General features: G+C 33.4%; 1 long non-coding RNA gene across 3 annotated transcripts; it reads left to right on the top strand.

Moving 5' to 3' along the window:
* Nucleotides 1–8,369: 8,369 nt before the first annotated feature.
* Nucleotides 8,370–12,093, top strand: LOC146957531 (uncharacterized). Of its 3 annotated transcripts, none has more exons than XR_015023221.1 (4): nucleotides 8,370–9,033; nucleotides 9,165–10,055; nucleotides 10,770–10,910; nucleotides 11,823–12,093. It is a non-coding gene; the product is annotated as an uncharacterized LOC146957531 (long non-coding RNA). The 3 variants fall into 3 exon arrangements; XR_015023220.1 differs by having other exon boundaries at nucleotides 11,082–12,093; XR_015023219.1 differs by having other exon boundaries at nucleotides 10,770–12,093.
* Nucleotides 12,094–21,701: the final 9,608 nt, after the last annotated feature.

The raw sequence follows: 21,701 nt of genomic DNA, 5'->3' as shown, positions 1-21,701 counted from the left end.
GAAATTTGGAATGGATTTAATTTTTGGGTTTATATATAAATTTATTTATTGCAATTAAATCTGAAATTTTTTCAACTATATGGTAAAAATATAAATTCGATTATTTAACATATCAAGCAAAAAATTTCCTTAAAAAAATGCAAAATTTAGATGGAAATGACAAATGTGCCACTAAAAGTGGTTTGTAATTCACTTTGATATATAAGCAAATATTTTGTGACAATATTTAGGAAAATACTTGAGAGTCATTGACTTTTGGTTTTGGTGTTATTGGTGTCTTTAGTTTGTTTTAGATCAAAAATAATGACTGGTTAATGATTAAAATAAATTATTTAAATGAGTGGCTAAAAGAATACTCATAAGTTGTCATACAAATGATTAAAATAGATTATTCGTGTCAATACCTACTTTTTTGTATAAATTTATGGTTATATCATAAGTTGTCATACAAATGGTTGTACAAATAAAAATCATCATAAAAAAATACTATTGTTTAATGTGACAATAATTATTATATTATAATTGTCTTTCTTGTGGTTTAAGCTTCGGTCTTTGAAGTTAGCTTCGTTCTTTGAAGTTGCGACACTAAACTTTTGCACCGAGTTGAGTCAACGTCTCATAGAATAAAAGTATGTAATAAAAGCATACATTCAAATAATAATATAGCGGAGTGTTGGGAACACTCTCTTTATAACACTTGATATATTATTGGATAAAATATGTGTGGGTACTACACTTTAAAAATGACTCTCACATAAATTGGTAAGACTCAAGCAAAAGAGCGAGTGTTATAAAGGTCGTTCCTAACATTTCTCACTAATACACGTGTCTACGTAGACATGCATTCTAATATCATATATTACTTTTTCTTTTTAAAAATGGTATACTCATCGCCACAATATTAGATAGGTTTAATAGCAGTTTTCGCCCCCTAACTTTCACGAAGTTGTGATTTTGGCCCCCTAAGAAAAAAACTACAAAACCATCCCTTAAGTTTTGCAACTGTAGCAGTTTTGTCCCCCAAGGCTAAAAAAATAAATAAATAACACGTGGCACCTCACTTAGGGTGCCACGTCAGCGTAGACCAAGTTAAAATTGGCCTTGGGGTCAAATCTGCCACATGTGCAAAACTTAGGGGGCGGTTTTGTAGTTTTTTTCTTAGAGGACCAAAATCGCAACTTTGGAAAAGTTTGGGGGATAAAATTGCTATTAAGCCTATTAAATATTACTTTGACTCTAATTAATTCTAAAAATATAATGTTTAAAAGATATACATTTTTGTATTTTCAATTTTTATTAGTAATATTAAAAACTTTGACATAATAATTGTTATCATAATAATAATATATCGTATCAAATATTAAGTTAACTCTGATTTTAAAATTCATAAATTCAAATTCCATTTTTTAACAATTATTAATTATAAATAAATGTTTTGTTTTCAATATCAATATACAATAAAATAGTAAGAAAAAAAAAGTAAAATTAAAATTTATTAAGGCTAGTACAAAAGTTCAAACATTACTACTGGAGTATCAACACAGTATTATATAAGTGGTAGATGCTTTGATCTTTTAATCATTTGATCCAGGTGTTTGATCTATAATTGATGCATAGAGAAAAACACATTTTAAGAGATGATAACTCTTCAAATGGAGCTAACTTAAAACAAAAAAAAAAAACTATAAATAGATCTTAGTTACATTGAATGATTAATATTCAAATATGTGTCCGAGAGATACCTTAGTTTACCTAACAAAAATGTGCAGACCATCAACGAATACGTAAATTAAATTAATGCAGTATATAAGACTAAAATTCAACAAGCAATTGATTAATGCAATATATGATATTTATGTTATGGACCGACCAGAAGGTCAATCTTGTGACAACACGTGGACAAAACCCTTAAGACCAAGTCAACAACAGTGTGTACCACCGCACTCTCTGCATCGTACATGTGCCCTCCAACGGTCCCTGATGAGACGCAGCATTTCACATAAGTTGTTAGCACCTCCTCCTCCTATATAAGGGTGATTCCGCATCACCCTCAAGGTACGATTAATTTCCCACACACTTGCAACTTCATTTCTTACACTGATTTGAGCGTTAGAGTGCTAACATGCCTGCAGGCACCCTTCGTTCCACCGGGAAGACCACACCGCCACTATGCCGAAGCACCGCACAGTCACTGTTGCATCCATCCATCGTTACCGGCTAGAGCAACTTCATATATTCAAACACAATAAATATTTTTTTCTTCTGAAATGTTAATTTTTATAATATATTTTGCGTTAACATATTATTTTACTGTGTATCTGTAATATTAATATTATAAAAATAAAATAAAAATCGCTTGTTATATACTGGATATCCACAAATTGATCCAAAGTAAGTCGCATGTGTTTCAATCACATCCAAACTGAACTGATCTGCGCCTGCTTTTTATTTTGGACTAAAAGACTATTTGCCTTAAAACTGACCCAACCACAACGTGAACACCCATACTCTACCATTCATTACAAAAAGAAATATCACATGACGAACACCTTTTGGTATCAAGCAACTGTCCAAACGGGTGTGGAAGCTCTAAGAAGGGCTCTGTCTCCGGTGGGAGACCTGAATAGGTCTCCTACGGTAGGAGACATGATTTTTTTTTTTTTTTAGCATAATGAATATGAACCATTGGATAAAGGTTAATTAACTTTTGGATCAAAATGCTTACTATACACCTCCAACACCCAATTATTTTCTTTTATTCTAAATTACTCTTCTCTTTTCTCTCTAGCTCCATCTTCCATCTTCCTTCTTTCTTTTCTGCAACAACACATACAACTTTAATGGAGCAAAATCTATCAAATAAACCTTCAATCTATGATTTTAAAGTAAATTTGGGTGGTGCTTGAAGATTCAATTTTAAAGCCAATCTGTGACATAAACATAAATTGCAGATTTAAAAAAAATAAATAATGGTAGATTTTAATTTTGCTTTAATTTGCTTGCTAACAACATAGGTAACTAACAGTAGTGACAACAAATCTATTGTTGTTTTCTATATTTTGATTTTGTGGGAAATTTACAAACCCAGAAAATAATTGGGTGTTAGAAGAACTTGCTCAAATACTGAGTGTTTGAGGAAAGAGAAGGAAAATGGAGGTTCGTGTATTAGGTACGTGCATTGACCAAGAAGCTAGAGTATTCTTCTTTCCTCCACAAAACTGAATCACATATCATTCATCCATCCACTGTTTCAATTCAACAAGAAACTAAACTAATCACCACACACTAACTCTATCACAATCACTATTAGTTACATAATTGTTATTATTATTTAAGCATAATAACAGTGATCAACATGTTGCTCTGTTTGAATTTCTCAACAAAAAAAATGTTGCACTTCGGCTAATCTAGCAACCGAGAGTTGCTCCTCCGACATAACAGTGTTGGAAAGACAAAGGGAAAGAATGAAGTGGCAACAACAACATCAGCAAGGTTATTGCTGGGGCGAGAGAGGAAAGAAAAGAGTAATTTAAAATAAAAGAAGGTAATTGGGTGTTGGGAGTGTATAGTAAGCATTTTGATCTGAAGGTTGATTAACCTTTATCTAATGGTTCATATTCATTTTACCAAAAAAAAAAAAAAAAACAACCATGTCTCCTACCGTAGGAGACCTATTTAGGTCTCCCACCGTAGACGGAGCCTCTAAGAAGGCGCCTATTAGTTCACTTAAAATAAAATAAACATAATGTTTAGAGATAAATAATATATCGCCCTAGAAGGAGACCAAACATGACCAATAGTGGAAACAGAAACAAACAACCTCGGTAACCAACACAACTAGGCAACAAATTGACTAATAGATAGATAATATCCCTGCCATTCTTTTCTTTATTTACTTTTCAGAAAGAACAATCACGAAGGTGATAGCAACAACTATGTTGAGGGTCCACCTCCGACCAAGTTTTAACTGCTCAACATGAAAGGGACGACATACATACACTTGGAAGGATCCAATACATGGTATAGTGTGGCCATAGACACTAAATTTTTCTCAAAAATGTTTTACATACGAAGGATGTCTATTAGAACAGGTGAATGATGGACATTTTTTCAGAGCAATAGGAAGAATAAAGTGTTTGAGGAGACTGACAGCTCGTTTTGTTTCGATCAGCAATCGTTAGGGTTACAAATGAATTCCGGGTAATAAAACTAGCACAAATAAAACTACTAAAACTATTATTTTTGGTGAAATAATGCATAATTTTAATTTTATTGGATAAGTTTTTTTGACACTATTATTTTAGCCACGCCAAAAAATTAATCCAAGATACGTCCTTGTACATACGTCATAAAAAACGGATCAAGAAACTCGTAGCAAAAATATATGATGGAGTAAGAAAAAAGCAAAAATTCAAAAGAAATATCATTTAAAAAAGTGAATTAAGATAAAACATATAGTTGCCATTTGGTAAAAAAAAAAGAAGGTGAATGTACATTATTTTTCTTAAAAGTTAAGTAAACAAAGTCATATGAACACCTTAATTTTTATGTTTACACGTGGAAGTCATGATAATATATTTTTTTTTTTAACTTAATGGCTAAGAAATTTGCAATTATAAATAAGGATTCTCCCACTCTCATTCTTCATTCATTTAGTTAGTTCTCTCTCTAGGCTATAAAAAACCAGAGCTTCTCTCTCTAAACATATTCACAAAATATTATCAAAATCCAAAGATTGTTAAATGATGAATATGAAAATTTGTTGAATGATGCTTTTGAAAGAAAAGAAAAATATACATGATAAATTGTTAACCTAGGGTTTGAGTGGTCGTCTTTGAATTGTTGCAGTTGAATTCAAGTGTCAAATGCAACTATATATGATTCTCACAATTCAAAGATGGACACTCCAATCCTTGGTCAACCATATGTCATATTTTTCATTTTATTTTTCTTTCAATAGCATCATTCAACAGTTTCTCATAGATTAAGTTTCAATAACATTCTTTGTATTACTTTCTCATCAATTAGTCTATTCAGTCATCTTCAAGTGAATCGTATAATTTTTCATATCATCTAAGGTTGGAGTTGAACTTATATATTTTATAATTATTATAATCCAGGTAATATTTGACATTGTATATCAAGTAATCTTGTAAAAATTTATTTATTTTCTAGAATAAAGTGGAAAGAAATTGTTAACCTAGGGTTTGAGTGGTCATCTTTAAATTGTTGCAGTTGAATCCACGTGTCAAATGCAACTATATATGATTCTCACAATTCAAAGATGGACACTCCAATCCTTGGTCAATTGTATGTCATATTTTTCATTTTATTTTTCTTTCAATAGCATCATTCAACAGTTTCTCATAGATTAAGTTTCAATAACATTCTTTGTATTACTTTCTCATCAATTAGTCTGTTCAGTCATCTTCAAGTGAATCGTATAATTTTTCATATCATCTAAGGTTGGAGTTGAACTTATATATTTTATACTCCCTCTGTTCCTTTTTAAGTGTCTTTTTAGGGTGAATTTTTCGTTCCTATTTAACTGTCTTTTTGGTATTTTAAGGGTATGATTTGTCAATTAAACCCTTTATCAATTACTTTTATCTTTTTCAATAAAATTAATTAATGCTATCTATTTGGAAAACTAAAGTTTATTTTTTTTAAACAAAGTTTGTTTGTTTTTTTTAAACAAAATTTGTTTCTTGTTATCTTCAAATTTAAACAAATTTTTGTTCCAAACAAGGGTTCCAAGAAGAGTTAAGATTCTATAATTAAGATGAATAGCAATTGTTAAAAAATTTAATTGTGACTCTAGTATTGGTTGAAGTCATAGTTGAAGCCTTAACTTTAATTAAAGGAGTTGGAAGAAAATTAATTTTTTCTTTGACTTTTCATTAATGTGAAGTTGGAATAATTTTTATATTGATTTAAAATAATTAAAAAGATGTGCAAAATATTTAGAAAATTGACAATTGTTTGTTATGAGAGAGAGAGAGAGAGAGAGAGAGAGAGAGAGAGAGAGAGAGAGAGAGAGTGCACAAAAAAAGAGGAATTTGTTGGAGAAAAAGATAATAATTGACAATTGTTTGTTACGAGAGAAAGATAACATATTAAATTTATTGAAAAGATAAAGTGTGTGCAAAAAATAGGAATTTATTAGTGGATTTAAATGAGGGTATAATAGGAAGAAAATGTGCAAAAATACACATCGCTATTTTGGTGTTAATTTTCTAAAAAGACACTTAGAAAGGAACGGAGGGAGTAATTATTATAATCCAGGTAATATTTGACATTGTATATCAAGTAATCTTGTAAAAATTTGTTTATTTTCTAGAATAAAGTGGAAAGCTTTGATTATTATTAATTATTGTAACAATAATGATTATTTTATAATTATCTTCAAGGTAATTTAATCTTTTTTCCTTTTAAGTTACACCAAAACTATCAACACTGAGTAGCATCTCATAGATAACACATTGACTACAATAATAATAATAATAATAATAATAATAATAATAATAATAATAATAATAATAATAATAATAATAATAATAATAATTAAAATGCATATACTTAGAGATTGATTAATATATGGTTAATAGGTGTTTACCCCTGCATCCCTCAAAAAAAGGTGTTTACCCCTGCAATTTGGACGGATTTTGGTTTATCCCTTGTAAAAAAAAAAAAAAAATTGGAGATCCCCTCTTGTAATTTAAATATTCTTTCGATTTAAGCCTTCATGCATCTGACTGTACAAATTTGATGAGGTGACACCTGACTTTGTTTTTTTTTAATTCTTCTTTTATTCCAACTGAGTTTTTTTTTATTTAACGCTTAAATTAAATAATTAAAAATATTAAACAATTAAATTAAAACACCGTTCTTCTTCCTTCTCTTAAAATCCATCTCCATCTTCGTCTTTCTTGAACCAATCCCAGCTTCTTCATATGACAATTTCTGATTGGTATTGTTGATGTTGATAGATGGTGTTATATCTTTGAAGATGTGAAATTAAAATCCAATCTTATCACGATACAACCTATAGTCGATAGAACAATACAATATACACAAATAACCCGATAAATTTATTTCCATTCCATTATACATTGTGATGATTGAAATCTAAAATCCTTAAAAAAAACCTAGAATATGATTTGAGGATTTGATTTGGATATCTGTGAGGTTTGGTTTTAATTGACAATTTACTTATGCAATATACACAAATAACCTAAAAATTCCTTTATGTATTATGCTGATTGAAATCCTCTCCATTCCTTCAATTTCCTAACTACAAGCTTTGGCTCAGAAGCAAACTCCAACAATAAATTTGAAATCTCAAATGATCAACATAGTTAAGACATAAATCCAGCATCTGAATCGTGAAGACGGTGTATCCAAAATTCATGAAACTCAGACGCGTGAATCAAATTCATGACAAATTCATAAGAACATCCAAAATATAGAAGATAGAAGAAAGAAGAACTAAAAATTCAAAAGAAGAAAAAAAATAAGATCAATGGATTAAGTAAAATAAAAAGGAAAAAAAATTGAGAACGATCTGGATCCAACTGAATTTCTTGCTGGATCGAAAACAACATTGTTAAAGATAAAAAAACAAAACAATGTCGTTCAATATGAAGTTCCGAACAATTCAGATCCGACCACGTTTCTTGTCGGCGACGAGTTTTCCGACGAGACAATGCAAATTCAGAATGTACTGGCTTCATTAGGGGAATTTTGGTCCATACGTATCAAAAATTATGAGTCATCGTCCACATATTCTAGTCAAGAGATACAAATAAAATTAATTATACAGTCAGCGCACCATGTATGCTAAATTACACAGTCATATGACATCAAGGTTGTAAAACAAAGAATCTTCAAATTACAATGAGAATATGAGTTTTTTAGATAATATATATTTTCTAATATTAATTTTTATATAAAACCGAGATTTCTCTTCATCCACGAGATCAAATATTACATTGACTCTGACTAATTCTAAAATGCATAAACAAAATATATTTTTTAGACAAAATTACACTATTAGTCATTTAACTTAATTTTAACCAACACTTTATAAGTCCTTTAATTTAACTTTTTTTTTCCTTATGTTACAAAATGTTAGCATTGTTAACCTTAATTATAATTTTCTGCTATGTGCATGCCAACACTATGCATGTGATTAATTACGTGGCTGTAACATCTTCTTCTACTTGCAATTAAAGCTCGGTTTATTTATTTTTCTTTACAAAAAATCTTCAATTTTTCTAGTCTCCCTTTTATGGGTTTGGTAGAAATTTTCATCCATAAAAAATTAAAAGGCATCAAAAGACTAAATATAAAATTAATAGGCGTATCCTTTATTATTAAAGCCAGACTTGATGAGCTGGCAGTGTTGCCCTAATCACTTCTGTTTTTCCCTCCCTAATCCCTAATTAATGCTAATCTCAACTGCCAACGACACCCTAAATCTCAGCCTTTGATCTGATGACCTTTCGTTCATAGATAAACCAATCAGAATCTTTGTTTTTACACTATGATTCAAACTCTTTTCATCTTCCTAACAAGCATTCAATCGATACACTTACTCGGGAAACAGAACATCACTCCATCCACTCCCCCAAATTCTCTCTTCACCTCTCGGCTCTCTATCTCTCTCTCACAGTGAATCCCTTCTTCACCTCCACGAAATCAGCCACACCCTTTCCACCATCTCCTCTTTGCAACAATCGCCCCTATCCTCCCATTTCTCACTTTTTCTGTGTATGATTCACTTTCAAGCGAAATTGAACGCCTCTTTGACGGTGTCACCTCTAGATTGAACATTTATCACTACTTTCTCCTATGGTGATTGTTATTGGTTTGATTTCTTCTTCCTTTCACCATTTCTAATTTTAGGGTTTTTAGTATTTTGTTTTTGTTCTACCTGGTTATTGTGTTGTGTTGCGCCGTTGAAGTTTACGTGTGAAGGTGTAGGTAGAATCAGAGAAAAAGGCTTCCGACATCTACATCGATTGATTATTGGTAAATCTATCTTTCTATAGTTGTTTTATCATTTTGTTTTTTCATCAAAGACCATAGAAAAATTGATTTAGGTTTTTTAAGTAATTAGGATATTTGAGCTTTTTAAATTTATTTCATTATTCTCCTTGCAGGTAGTGTTAAGTTGAACCAAGCTTTAATAGTATAGTATGTCATGGCTTCGTTTGGTAGTAGAAATGCACAATTAGAGGTAAAGTTCTTCTCTTTTGTCTCTCTCACTCATACAATAAAAAGGAAAACCATGACCATGTGTAATAGATAAATTTCAAGTCTACTAGAATGTCGGGATCTATCCATTACCGAGAACAGTTAATGGCAGGTCAATCCCTGAAGTCAACTTGCAGAGGTAAAATTTGTGCTTCTTAAAAAATATTAGTGTATGACAATGTAAAAATTCCATAATGTCCAAATGCATATGGTTTAAATTTAAATGTGGAATGAGACATGCTTTCTTTCAAATAGAATTTAAAGATTGCGAGGCCTTTTCTTTTTTGTCTATGTAGTTTAATTTTAATCACATGGTTCTCCAAAGATTATAATACTTATTGTATTACAAATTGAATCATAGTTTGAATTTTGATTGAGTAAAAATTAAAGTTTATTTTCCCTTGCCCAATCAAAATTTGGGGTTGAAATTTGTTGGTCTTGAATGAAGGACACATTTTGATTAAGTAAAATTTGAGTTTATTTTCTTTGGTTTGTGTGAATTCTTCCTGAGCTTATCAACTTTAATTCATATGCATTTCTTTAGACATTTTATTTTATTTTATTTCTGACTTTAATTTTTGCATAACTTAACTGCTCTATAAAGAACTACTATCTATCTTCACTGCCTCATTAAGAGTTGCTTCAAAATACCTTTATGGTGTTGAATATTGTTCAGTCCATTTAGCAAGGCTACCAAAAGAGCTGATGTATGGTGTCGACAATTTAGTCGCGTCATAAGGAGAATTGTCATATGGATAGGTGATTCGGCTGAGTCACAGAGAGTGATTATATTTGAGGTATGTAAATTTCGTAGATGTTCTGCTCCTAAAGAAAATAAAGCTCTGCAAAATTCAATGTCACATTGAGAACTCTATACATTCAATGTCACATAGATTTTTCGACTGTGCTTTATTTTGTTGATTTATTTGAAGGTATAGTTGCAAGGCTTATTGCCATTTGATTTCTAATTACACGTGTTAGTTTATATATGCTAAGGTTATCATTATGTATAGAGTACATGCATACACGAATCTATATATAGATGAGTTTCTACACATTGTGAATTAACAATTCACATTTTGCATATTTTCTAATAATAATACATAGACCATTTGCAATATTTAGCAATTATGATTTACTCCACACTTTGGAAAATCACAATTCAGTTTATGATTATGATTATGATTACATAGAGCATCTGCAACATTTCTGATTGTAATTCAATTTATTACTAAATCATAGCTGAAACAAAAAAAGCATAAATGTTGCAGAAATGTGAGGGATTTATGATTAAACTAAATGTTGCAGTTCCTAATTGTGGAAACTAAATGAGTGAGGGCTTTTCTGTAGAAGCTAAATGTTGCGAGCGAGGGCTTTTCTGTAGGAATTGAAATGTTGCAGATGCTCTATGTAATTCAATTTATAACTAAATCATAATTATACATCTTACTTAATTAAAGAAAATCCGAGCTGCATATCATACCTCATTGGAAACATGTTTTACTCCACAGGTGAAGAAGCGCCCTGCATATCTCTTCCCTAAGTCACCTTAGTCTCTTTTACACTTGAACACAACAGTGTCATTCACCCAAGTTTCTAAATCCTCATATTCTCCACTTTTGGCCACCGTCATCTGAAGAGTGACGACATAGGTATGTAATATGTTTGTTCTTTCTCAATTTCTTATTCAATTTGTTCTTTCTAAATCTGATATCGATTTTGATTGGCAATTTTGACTGACGGTTCCATTTTGTTGGCAATTTTATACTATTTGAATTCTATTTTGATTTTGGATTTTGATTAATTTCTACTTTGGGTTTTAGATTGCATCATGTGCCATGTTGCAATGGATGTGAGGATCAAGGCTTAAAGCTACGGCATTGAGTTTTTTTTTTATCTCTATTAGCCTCTTTTGTTTTCATTCTCTTGAAGTTGATTCTCTTAATTTTTTGTGTGCACTTTTCTGTTCATGTCAATCACTAATTTATTTTTTCAATTTTTTACAGCTTTTGTAATCTGTTTTTGTTCTTATTTCCTTCCTTTTTTTTCCCTCTGTTTGACAACCAAAGAGGAAAAGATTAATGAGTGCCATGCTCAGTTGATTTTCTTCATTTTCTCAGTAAATCATTTTCTCACATATCTTCTTCAGCTCCACGCCTCTCATTTGCTTCTGTCATCTTCTTGATTGTTCTCCTCTATCTTAGATGCATGATCTTAAAATGGTCATTTATCCCCTCTATTATATTTTTCATGATGCTTATGGGTTTCGTATGATGTTTATTTATCATTCATTTTTGCAGCCTTTTCAATGTATTATGCAAACCAATTTGTAGTCTGAACCTTTGAAATTATAGGCTTCCTGTAGAGGTTACAAATTTCAGTTTATTTTTTTTTTGCCTCCAGTTTGAGATTCCCACTATTTTCTTTGTTCACTTTCAATCTATAAAAATCCTTTATTTTACTTTTGCTAAACTCCATTTTAATTGGTAGTTAGGAAAATATGATCGCAAAAAACAACTAATCCAATCCTCTATCCATTTTGTTGTTCAAATTGAAAATTGTAGAACAAGATGAAAGTGACATTGCTGCTATAGAACTCAAGGTGGAGCTAATCTCAAGTGCAACTTAATGTGTTTTTTCTATTTTGACATTGTATATACAGATGTAAATGACACTGGTGTAGTAATGTAGTATTAGATTTATATATACAGATGTAAATGGCAGTGGTGTAGTAAATATGGTATTAGAATTTTGGAAAAATTAAGAAAGATACACATTCTACAATACCACAACAATGAATGATTGTTAAGACTGCATAAGAATTTTGTGTGTTCAGCTCTTTGGGTTCATAAAGTGTCATTATAGCACCAAAGCTTCTACCACCAAACAACCAAAAGATGAGTTCTGTAAGTGAAATTAGTTTATTGATAAGAAATATTAAATTGATTTTATTTCTAACTTCAATTTGATCATAATTAATAAGAATAGTTTTTGCTTGCAATTAAAAAAACTGATACCAAGTCGTTTAAGTTTTTTTTTTTTTAAAGTAAAGCACTTAAATATGATTATGTTGAATTTCATTCAACTAATCCTTTATTTATTATAAAATTTAACTCGCCATGCTCGCAGTTAGCCCTAAACACTCCGAATTTTTCCTCCTAAGTCAGCATTAAATTTCGGTTCTAAACTGCTAACCACCCACTACACCTCAAATGCATTAAACATGGCCTTTCATGAACATCCTTCAACCAATCTGCTTCCTTTGATTACCACTAATAACTGATGAAGAGGGCGACAATACCACTACGATCTCAAATGTTGTTTATCATAAAGTATTTTGTAATGTATGATGATTAAAGTTTAACTCAATTAATGATTAGAATACCTTATTATTTATATGTTATCATTGTTGTACAAGTGAATATGTTTAAATTTTAACTTATGACATATGACTTCTATTTGTTACTATGTGTTAATAATGTAGAGACTTATTCGTTTAACTTCTGCTCGGTAGGACCCGTGCGATAGCACGGGTCAAGAGTCTAGTTAATACAAAAGATCACACCCTCCGATCACTATTATCAACAAATATCAATTTTTTAGGTTCACTAAATAAATGACGTATCTATTATTCTACTAATCTGTATACCCGTGCATAGCACGGGAAAATTGTTTTTGAATGCAATTAAAAATAAATTACTTAATGCCCCCTATCTTGAATTTATTTAAATATGACATAAATGAGTATACTATGTTGGAACAAAATGTGTTTAACAATAAACCTTAAAGAGTTTTGATGATAACAAGGTATTAAAAATTGTAAATTGGATTAGCTAATATTTGTTCAAGTGTACAGGACCATAAAATTGTAAATTGGATTAGCTAATATTTGTTCAAGTGGCACAGCAGCAGCAAGAAGCTAAGGAAAGGGAACAGGCTCTTCTCCAGAGGCAACAACAGCTTGAAGAACTGTTGCAGAAGAAGATTGAAGAAATGGAGGAGATGAAGAAACAACATCAAACCAACACTTAGTTGCACACCCTTGTGTTTTTCTTTTTGTTTGTTGTTTGTTTTGAATTCCTAGTCCTTGCTTCTGAAACCATTCTGTTTTAATTCTCTTTGCTTCTGAATGCTTACTGATTCTGACTGTTTAGCTGCTTCTGACAATTGAATATACATGATTTTTGCTCTGATTTATTTAGTTCATTGCTTAGTATACTCTCTCACGTTTGAGTTTTTCTCATATCTTTTTGTCTTTTGTGCTTAGATTTATTTTAATTTTTTTTTGATAATGACAAAAGGGGGAGTATATGTGACAAGTATTTAAAGGCTCTGAGCCCCATTAATGGCATTTGAAATTTTTGAAAAACTTCTATCTTTTTACCTTATTGGTATAAGCTATGAATGAACGAAGGAGTATCAAAATTCAAGTAAAGTTAATTGAACCATTCTTCTTATCTATAAGTAAATTCTTTCAATGATTCAATTTTGCTTTTAAGCTCTGATAATAATTATTGCGCGCAAAATGAATTTAATTAACCTGGATAGAACTTAGGGGGAGCTTACAAACCTCACCTTAAAGACTATCAGACTCAGGGGGAGTTTGAGCTTACAAACCTCAGATTCTGAGCTTACAAACCTCAGAACCCCAAAGTCAACTTGTTAATTAGATTAACAACAATTGATCAATTTTAAATACTTTTGTTTGTCATCATCAAAAAGGGGGAGATTGTTGGAACAAAATGTGTTTAACAATAAACCTTAAAGAGTTTTGATGATAACAAGGTATTAAAAATTGTAAATTGGATTAGCTAATATTTGTTCAAGTGTACAGGACCATAATTATAAAGTTACATCATCATTGGTTCTGAATGAGCAAATAAAGAGCTATGGAAACAACAAAAATTTGAAGCTTGGACGCTCCTGAAGGCAACTTGCTCCTGAAGAAAAAGCGCTCCTGAAGTCAAGCTGCTCCTGAAGAAATAGCGCTCCTGAAGAATAGTGCTCCTGAAGACAAGAGGTCCAGAAGTCACATCATCAGAAGCTGCATCATCAGAAGCTGCATCATCAGAAGCTGCATCATCAGAAGCTGCCTCATCAGAAGCCATTTCACCAGAAGCTGAATATCAACTGGATTTGCAAAGAATCAAGAATTGAAGAATCATCAATGCAAAAGCTGTCTATTGGATTCGAAAACACAAACAAAGGATTAGTGGAGCTTGCAACGGTCATTTCAAAGGTGTTTGAAGGTGTGTGTTTGCAATTTGGACGAAAGCGTTGACATTGTACTTTGTACGATTTGTACAACCACGTTCTCCACTACTCTGTTTTGTGTCTGCACTTCAAGACAAGAAAACAGCTCCAGAATACGGTCTCGCCTGCATAGATGTTCCTTTGGATAAGGAATGGATTTCAAATTTGTTCTTCATAGGACAACAACCAAATCAGGCAAAAGATCATTGGTGAAAGATCAAGCTTCAACAACGACTCTTTGGTGTGCTGGCAATTTCACAACGTCTCTTTCACACCTCTATATAAAGGAGTGAAGACCTAGAGAATTGGTAATGCAAGAACGCTGAACGAAAGACTCACAAGATTTTCACAAGTACCAAACCTCTGCTGAAATTGTTCTGCATTCACTTAGAATTTCTGTGTCTCAAAGTCATATCTTAGAAATTCTTAAGTCCATTGAGTCTGTATCTGATTTGTATTGTGAGCACCTCTGATTGTATATCAAGTGTTCAACCTTAAACAATTTTCTGTGTAATTTTGTTTAGTTAGGAAGTCTCTTGCAGTTGTGCTTGAGCAGGAAGTCTCTTGATTGTGTTCTTGAGCAAAGGAAGTCTCTTGCTTGTGTGCTTGAGCATTGGAAGTCTCTTGCTTGTGTGCTTGAGCATTTGTAATCAGATATTACTCATAGTGAAATCTCCTTGGAAGTGCAAGGGGGACTGGACTACTTCCGGATTGTGGAAGGAACCAGTATAATTGCTTTGTGTCGTTCTTCTTCTCTCTCTCTGTTTTATTCCGCTGCATTTAGATTCTGATCATCACTTCAGAAGCTGTCTCACTTAGCTTCTGATCAGTGTATTCAGTTATTTAGAGAAACGAAGAATTTTTCAAAACACAATTCAACCCCCCTTCTTGTGTTTTTCTCACCTTCAATTGGTATCTAGAGCCTTGGTCTGTTGTGTATCACTTAACCGTGCAACAGTCAAAGATCTGAGAAAAACATGACTACTCCTCCTCCTGATGGTGATACTAGCTATAAAAATGTCTCACATGATTATAGTGATAGTAAGAAAACCAGTGTTGGAAAAGTTCCAAAGTTCAATGGAGATGCTGAAGAGTTCTCTTGGTGGAAGACCAATTTTTACAGTTACATCATGAGCCTAGATGAAGAATTGTGGGATATTCTGGAAGACGGCGTTGGTGGTTTAGTCCTTGATGAAGAAGGAGCTGCTGTGGATAGAAAGAAACATACTCCAGAACTGAGGAAACTTTACAAGAAGCATCATATTATCAGAGGAGCTCTTGTCACTGCCATACCCAAAGCAGAATACATGAAGATGAGTGACAAATCCACTGCTAAAGCTATGTTTGCTTCTCTCTGTTCAAATTATGAAGGGAGCAAGAAGGTCAAAGAAGCAAAGGCTCTCCTGCTTGTACATCAGTATGAGTTATTCAAAATGAAGGATGATGAAACTATTGAGGAGATGTACTCAAGGTTTCAAACCTTAGTTTCTGGTCTACAGATTCTAAAGAAGAGCTATGTTGCTTCTGATCATGTAAGCAAGATACTCAGAAGCTTACCTGCCAGATGGAGACCAAAAGTGACTGCCATTGAGGAAGCTAAAGATTTAAACACTTTAAGTGTCGAAGATCTTGTTAGTTCTCTCAAAGTTCATGAGTTAAGTCTTAATGAACATGAGTCTACTAAGAAGAGTAAATCAATAGCTCTTCCATCCAAAGGCAAGTCATCAAAAGCTCTCAAAGTGGTTGAATCTGAAGAGGAAGAACAGTCAAGTTCAGACTCTGAACCAGATGCTGCTGAAATGGCCATGCTCTCAAACAGACTTCAATATCTGGCCAAGAAGAACAGAAAGTTTCTCTCCAGAAGGGGTAACTCCAGAAGCTCAAGGAAAGAAGATCAGAAGGGATGCTTCAACTGTAAGAAGCCAGGTCACTTCATTGCTGAATGCCCTGATCTTCAAAGAGAAAAGTCAAAGGACAAGTCAAAGAGGTCTACCTTCAAACCAAGCAAACTCAAGAAGCAGATTAAGCAGAGTTTAATGGCGACCTGGGATGATTTGGGTAGTGAATCTGGATCTGATAAAGAGGAAGCTGATGAAGATGCAAAGGTAGCTGTTGGGTTGGTAGCAACAGCAACTTCAGAAGCTGGATCAGATTCAGACTCAGAAGATGAAAATGAGGTATATTCCAAAATTCCCAGAGATGAACTTGTTGAGTCACTTAAAGAACTTCTTACACATTTTGAAGTAAGAACCAATGAGTTGAAGGATTTAAAAGAAAAATATGCTGATTTGGTACAACAGCAAAAATCAACTCTATTGGATCTGAAAGCTTCTGAACAGGGACTTAGGGGCTTTGACTTCATGTGTAAAACATATGAAGACCAGCTCAGGTTCTTATGTCAGAAGCTACAAGAAAAGTGTAATGAAAAACCTTTAAGTAATCATGAAATTGCTCTTGAAGACTTCATTATATCTGGCATTGACAGAAGCAGAGTGGCTTCTATGATTTATAGCATTTACAAGAACAATGGCAGAGGAATTGGCTTTCCAGAAGTGAAACTGGAGAAAACCAATCTAAAGTCTTGTTGTGAATGCATCAAGGAAGGTCTGAAAACATTCTTTGTACCAGAAGGGGCTGAGTTGGAAACTGTTGTTCAATCAGAACCTGAAGCTTCTAGTTCTAAGGCTAAGATTACTTCAAAGCCAAAGAACTCTAAGTCAAAGGCTATGATCAAATCTGATTCCAAAACTTCAAAGGTTAGGATCCTGAAAAGATCAGAACCTATTCCTCAGAGTCTGGTGAAACCAAAATCTGGGGTTCTGAAGTCTAAGTTTCAGAAGAAGACAGTTACTGCTTCTGAAGTACCAAAACCTAAGGTGATGGCTAATCAGAAGCAACCCAACTCACAGCACAAGGTACAAGAAGTGAAGAGTAAAGCCTTAAGTACTAACCTTCCAGGACCCATAGAACAATGGGTACCTAAATCTAAAAATGTCAATAATGCAGGTATGTCTAAGAGCAGTGCCAAAGCAAAGATCATGGTACCTAGACAGCGGTTGCTCAAGACACATGACAGGAGACAAGTCCATGTTCCTCAGCCTAACAATGAAAGAGGGAGGAAATGTGAAATTTGGAGGCAACCAGTCAGGCAGGATCATAGGTACAGGAACTATTGGTAATTCCTCTACCTCAATTAATAATGTATGGTTGGTAGATGGTCTTGAACATAACCTTTTGAGCATAAGTCAATTTTGTGATAATGGTTATGATGTGCTTTTTGAAAAACCCAACTGTACAGTAATCAACAAGAAAGACAAATCCATTGTGTTCAAGGGAAAGAGAGTTGACAATGTCTATAAAATCAATTTTTCTGAACTGGCTGATCAGAAGGTGATCTGCCTACTATCAGTGAATGATAAGAAATGGATGTGGCACAGAAGGTTGGGACATGCTAACTGGAGGTTAATCTCTAAGCTTAGTAAGTTACAACTTGTGAAAGGGCTACCAGACATTGACTATCATTCAGATGCACTTTGTGGTGCATGTCAGAGAGGGAAAATTGTGAAATCATCTTTTAAAACCAAAGACATTGTCTCAACCTCAAGACCTTTAGAATTACTCCATATTGATTTATTTGGACCAGTGAGTACTGCATCCTTATATGGAAGTAGATATGGATTAGTCATTGTTGATGATTACAGCAGATGGACTTGGGTGAAATTCATAAAGAGTAAAGATGTTGCGTGTGATGTATTCAGTAGCTTCTGCACTCAAATTCAATCTGAAAAAGAATCAAAAATTTTGAAAGTCAGAAGTGATCATGGTGGAGAATTTGAAAATGAGCCATTTGAAGCTTTTTGTGAAAAACATGGAATTTTCCATGAATTCTCTTCTCCTAGAACACCACAACAAAATGGAGTTGTAGAGAGAAAGAATAGAACTTTACAAGAAATGGCCAGAACCATGATTCATGAAAACAATTTACCAAAACATTTTTGGGCAGAAGCAGTGAATACAGCATGCTATGTTCAAAACAGGATCTATATTAGACCTATTTTGGAGAAAACAGCATATGAACTCTTTAAAGGAAGAAAACCCAGTATCTCTTACTTTCATCAATTTGGATGTACTTGTTACATTCTGAACAACAAGCTCTACCTAAAGAAATTTGATGCCAAGGCCCAAAGAGGAATCTTTTTAGGTTACTCTGAAAGGTCAAAGGCATACAGAGTGTATAATTCAGAAACACTCTGTGTTGAAGAATCTATGCACGTTAAATTTGATGACAAGGAGCTTGAAGATAAAACTTCAAAGCAGGGTGAAAGTTTTGCAGAGATACAGGTTCCTGAAGCTACTCCAGAACCTGATCAGATAGCTGAGTCTGAAGATAGTCCAGAAGCTGAACCCACATCAGAAGCGCAAGATGAAACTGCTTCTGATGAAGCACAAGATGGCTCACATCAAGAAGATCCTCCCAGAAACACATTCAAACACAAGTCTTCACATCCTGAGGAGCTAATCATTGGAAACAAAGATAGTCCAAGAAGAACAAGATCACATTTCAGACAAGAAGAGTCAATGATTGGACTAATCTCAATGATTGAACCTACAACAGTTGATGAAGCACTTTCAGATGATGGATGGATCCTAGCTATGCAAGAAGAGTTGAATCAATTTCAAAGAAATGATGTGTGGGATCTGGTACCCAAACCTCAGCACAAGAACATTATTGGAACAAAATGGGTATTCAGAAACAAGCTGAATGAGCAAGGTGAAGTAACAAGAAACAAAGCCAGACTTGTTGCACAAGGGTATAGTCAACAAGAAGGCATTGATTACACTGAAACGTTTGCTCCAGTTGCAAGATTGGAAGCAATCAGGTTACTTCTTTCCTATGCAGTTAATCATGGCATAATATTATATCAGATGGATGTCAAGAGTGCATTTCTCAATGGTGTCATAGAAGAAGAAGTGTATGTTAAGCAACCTCCTGGATTTGAGGATATTAAATATCCTGACCATGTTTTTAAACTGAAGAAATCACTATATGGCTTGAAACAAGCTCCCAGAGCTTGGTATGATAGACTAAGTAATTTCTTAATCAAAAATGATTTTAAGAGAGGACAGGTTGACACTACACTCTTCAGAAGGACCCTTGGGAAAGATATTCTTGTTGTGCAAATATATGTTGATGATATAATATTTGGTTCTACTAATGCATCTCTTTGCAAGGAATTTTCTGAGTTAATGCAGGATGAATTTGAAATGAGCATGATGGGAGAGCTGAAGTTCTTCCTTGGCATTCAAATCAATCAATGCAAAGATGGAGTCTATGTTCATCAATCAAAGTACACAAAGGAGCTTCTGAAGAAGTTCAAACTTGAAGATTGTAAAGTGATGAACACTCCAATGCATCCTACGTGCAACCTGAGCAAAGAAGATGAAGGAGCTAAAGTAGATCAGAAGCTGTATAGAGGTATGATTGGTTCTTTGTTATACCTCACTGCATCTAGGCCAGATATTTTATTCAGTGTATGCTTGTGTGCAAGATTCCAATCAGATCCTAGAGAATCTCATATGACTGCTGTCAAGAGAATCTTCAGGTATTTGAAGGGAACAACTAATCTTGGACTCCTTTATAGGAAATCCTTAGATTATAAGCTAATTGGATTCTGTGATGCTGATTATGCTGGTGATAGGATTGAAAGAAAATCAACCAGTGGCAATTGTCAATTTCTGGGTGATAATCTTATATCCTGGGCTAGCAAAAGACAAACAACTATTGCTATGTCTACAGCAGAAGCAGAATACATTTCAGCTGCAAGTTGTTGTACACAACTACTTTGGATGAAACATCAGTTGGAAGATTATCAGATAACTGCTAACAGTATTCCCATTTATTGTGATAATACTGCTGCTATTTGTTTGTCTAAAAATCCAATTTTGCATTCAAGAGCTAAGCACATTGAAATCAAACACCATTTTATCAGAGATTATGTTCAAAAAGGAACTTTAGATATACAATTCATTGATACTGAAAATCAATGGGCTGATATATTTACTAAGCCTTTAACAGTTGAAAGATTTGATTTTATAAAGAAAAATTTGAACATGCACTTCGTGTCTGATTAAATGTTTGCTTGCTCCTGAATAGGATTTTAGGTTCTGAAGTTAGTTCAGAAGCAGTAGTCCATCAGAAGCTCTTTATTGAGGTTCTGAGGAAAACTCGCTTCTGATGATGACATCAGCATCTGAAGTCCAGAAGCTGGATTTGTTGCTTCTGAATAGTTGAATAAGTGGAAACGTTGGGAGTTACTTGTTAAAGTAACTTCTGGCCCACTAACTTGGTAGTTACTCTGTGAACTTCTTACGTGGCCTGTATGTGTTGGTGTATAACTAAAAGGGCAATGATGATTTAAAAGCTTTGAAAGTACTTTTCACGCGCCCCCAATTTTGTCATTAATGTTATGTTTGTTTGTCTCTTTTGAATTGCAATCGTTTTACTTTTAACACTTTGTCAATTCACACACTACTCACTCACAACAAACACATTTGCTCTCAAACCGTTTGCGAAGTAAGCGCATTCTCTCAACCTTAGAACCCTAAAAATCTTCATCTTCTTCAAATCTTCGTCAATCATCAAATGGCATCATCAAGCTCGCAACGAAAAGATTCAGTATCTACTTCAAGAATGGTCCCTGAATATGACTACAGAGGAAGAAGCATGAAATTGGAAGAATGGGATTTGCAAGTTCAGATAGAGAATCCAGTGGACTTTGATTCTCTGAATTTTCATAGGTGTTCTATCAGAAGCTACTATGAAGAGCAAGGACTCATGGATTATTTCAGAATGTTGAATGGACCAACATATGAAGCTCTGGTTAGACACTTCTGGGTAAGAGCAAAATTTTACAACAAAGCGGCATCCTTATCTGAGGAAAGTCAAATGGTGCTAATGTATCCTGAATTAGAAGGGAAAACAAGAGAAGAAATGGGTCTTGCGCCATTTGTTGAAGATGAAATCAGATCCAGCATCTGTGGTATTCCAATAAGAATTGCACAATGGCACATAGAGTATGTTCTCAAGGCTGCAGCCTCTGGATACTACTCTGGAATTGATCTTTCAGATGCTGCTGAAAAACGCATTTGGAAAAAGCAAGCCAACTTGGTGATTTACAATTCTGAGAAGG

The sequence above is a fragment of the Medicago sativa genome, chromosome 1, assembly GCF_051527215.1.
Source record: "Medicago sativa cultivar Bolivia chromosome 1, Bolivia_mono, whole genome shotgun sequence".
Taxonomy (NCBI): Eukaryota; Viridiplantae; Streptophyta; class Magnoliopsida; order Fabales; family Fabaceae; genus Medicago; species Medicago sativa.
Note: the sequence above shows the minus strand (reverse complement) of the source record. Positions and strands in the feature narration are given on the sequence as shown.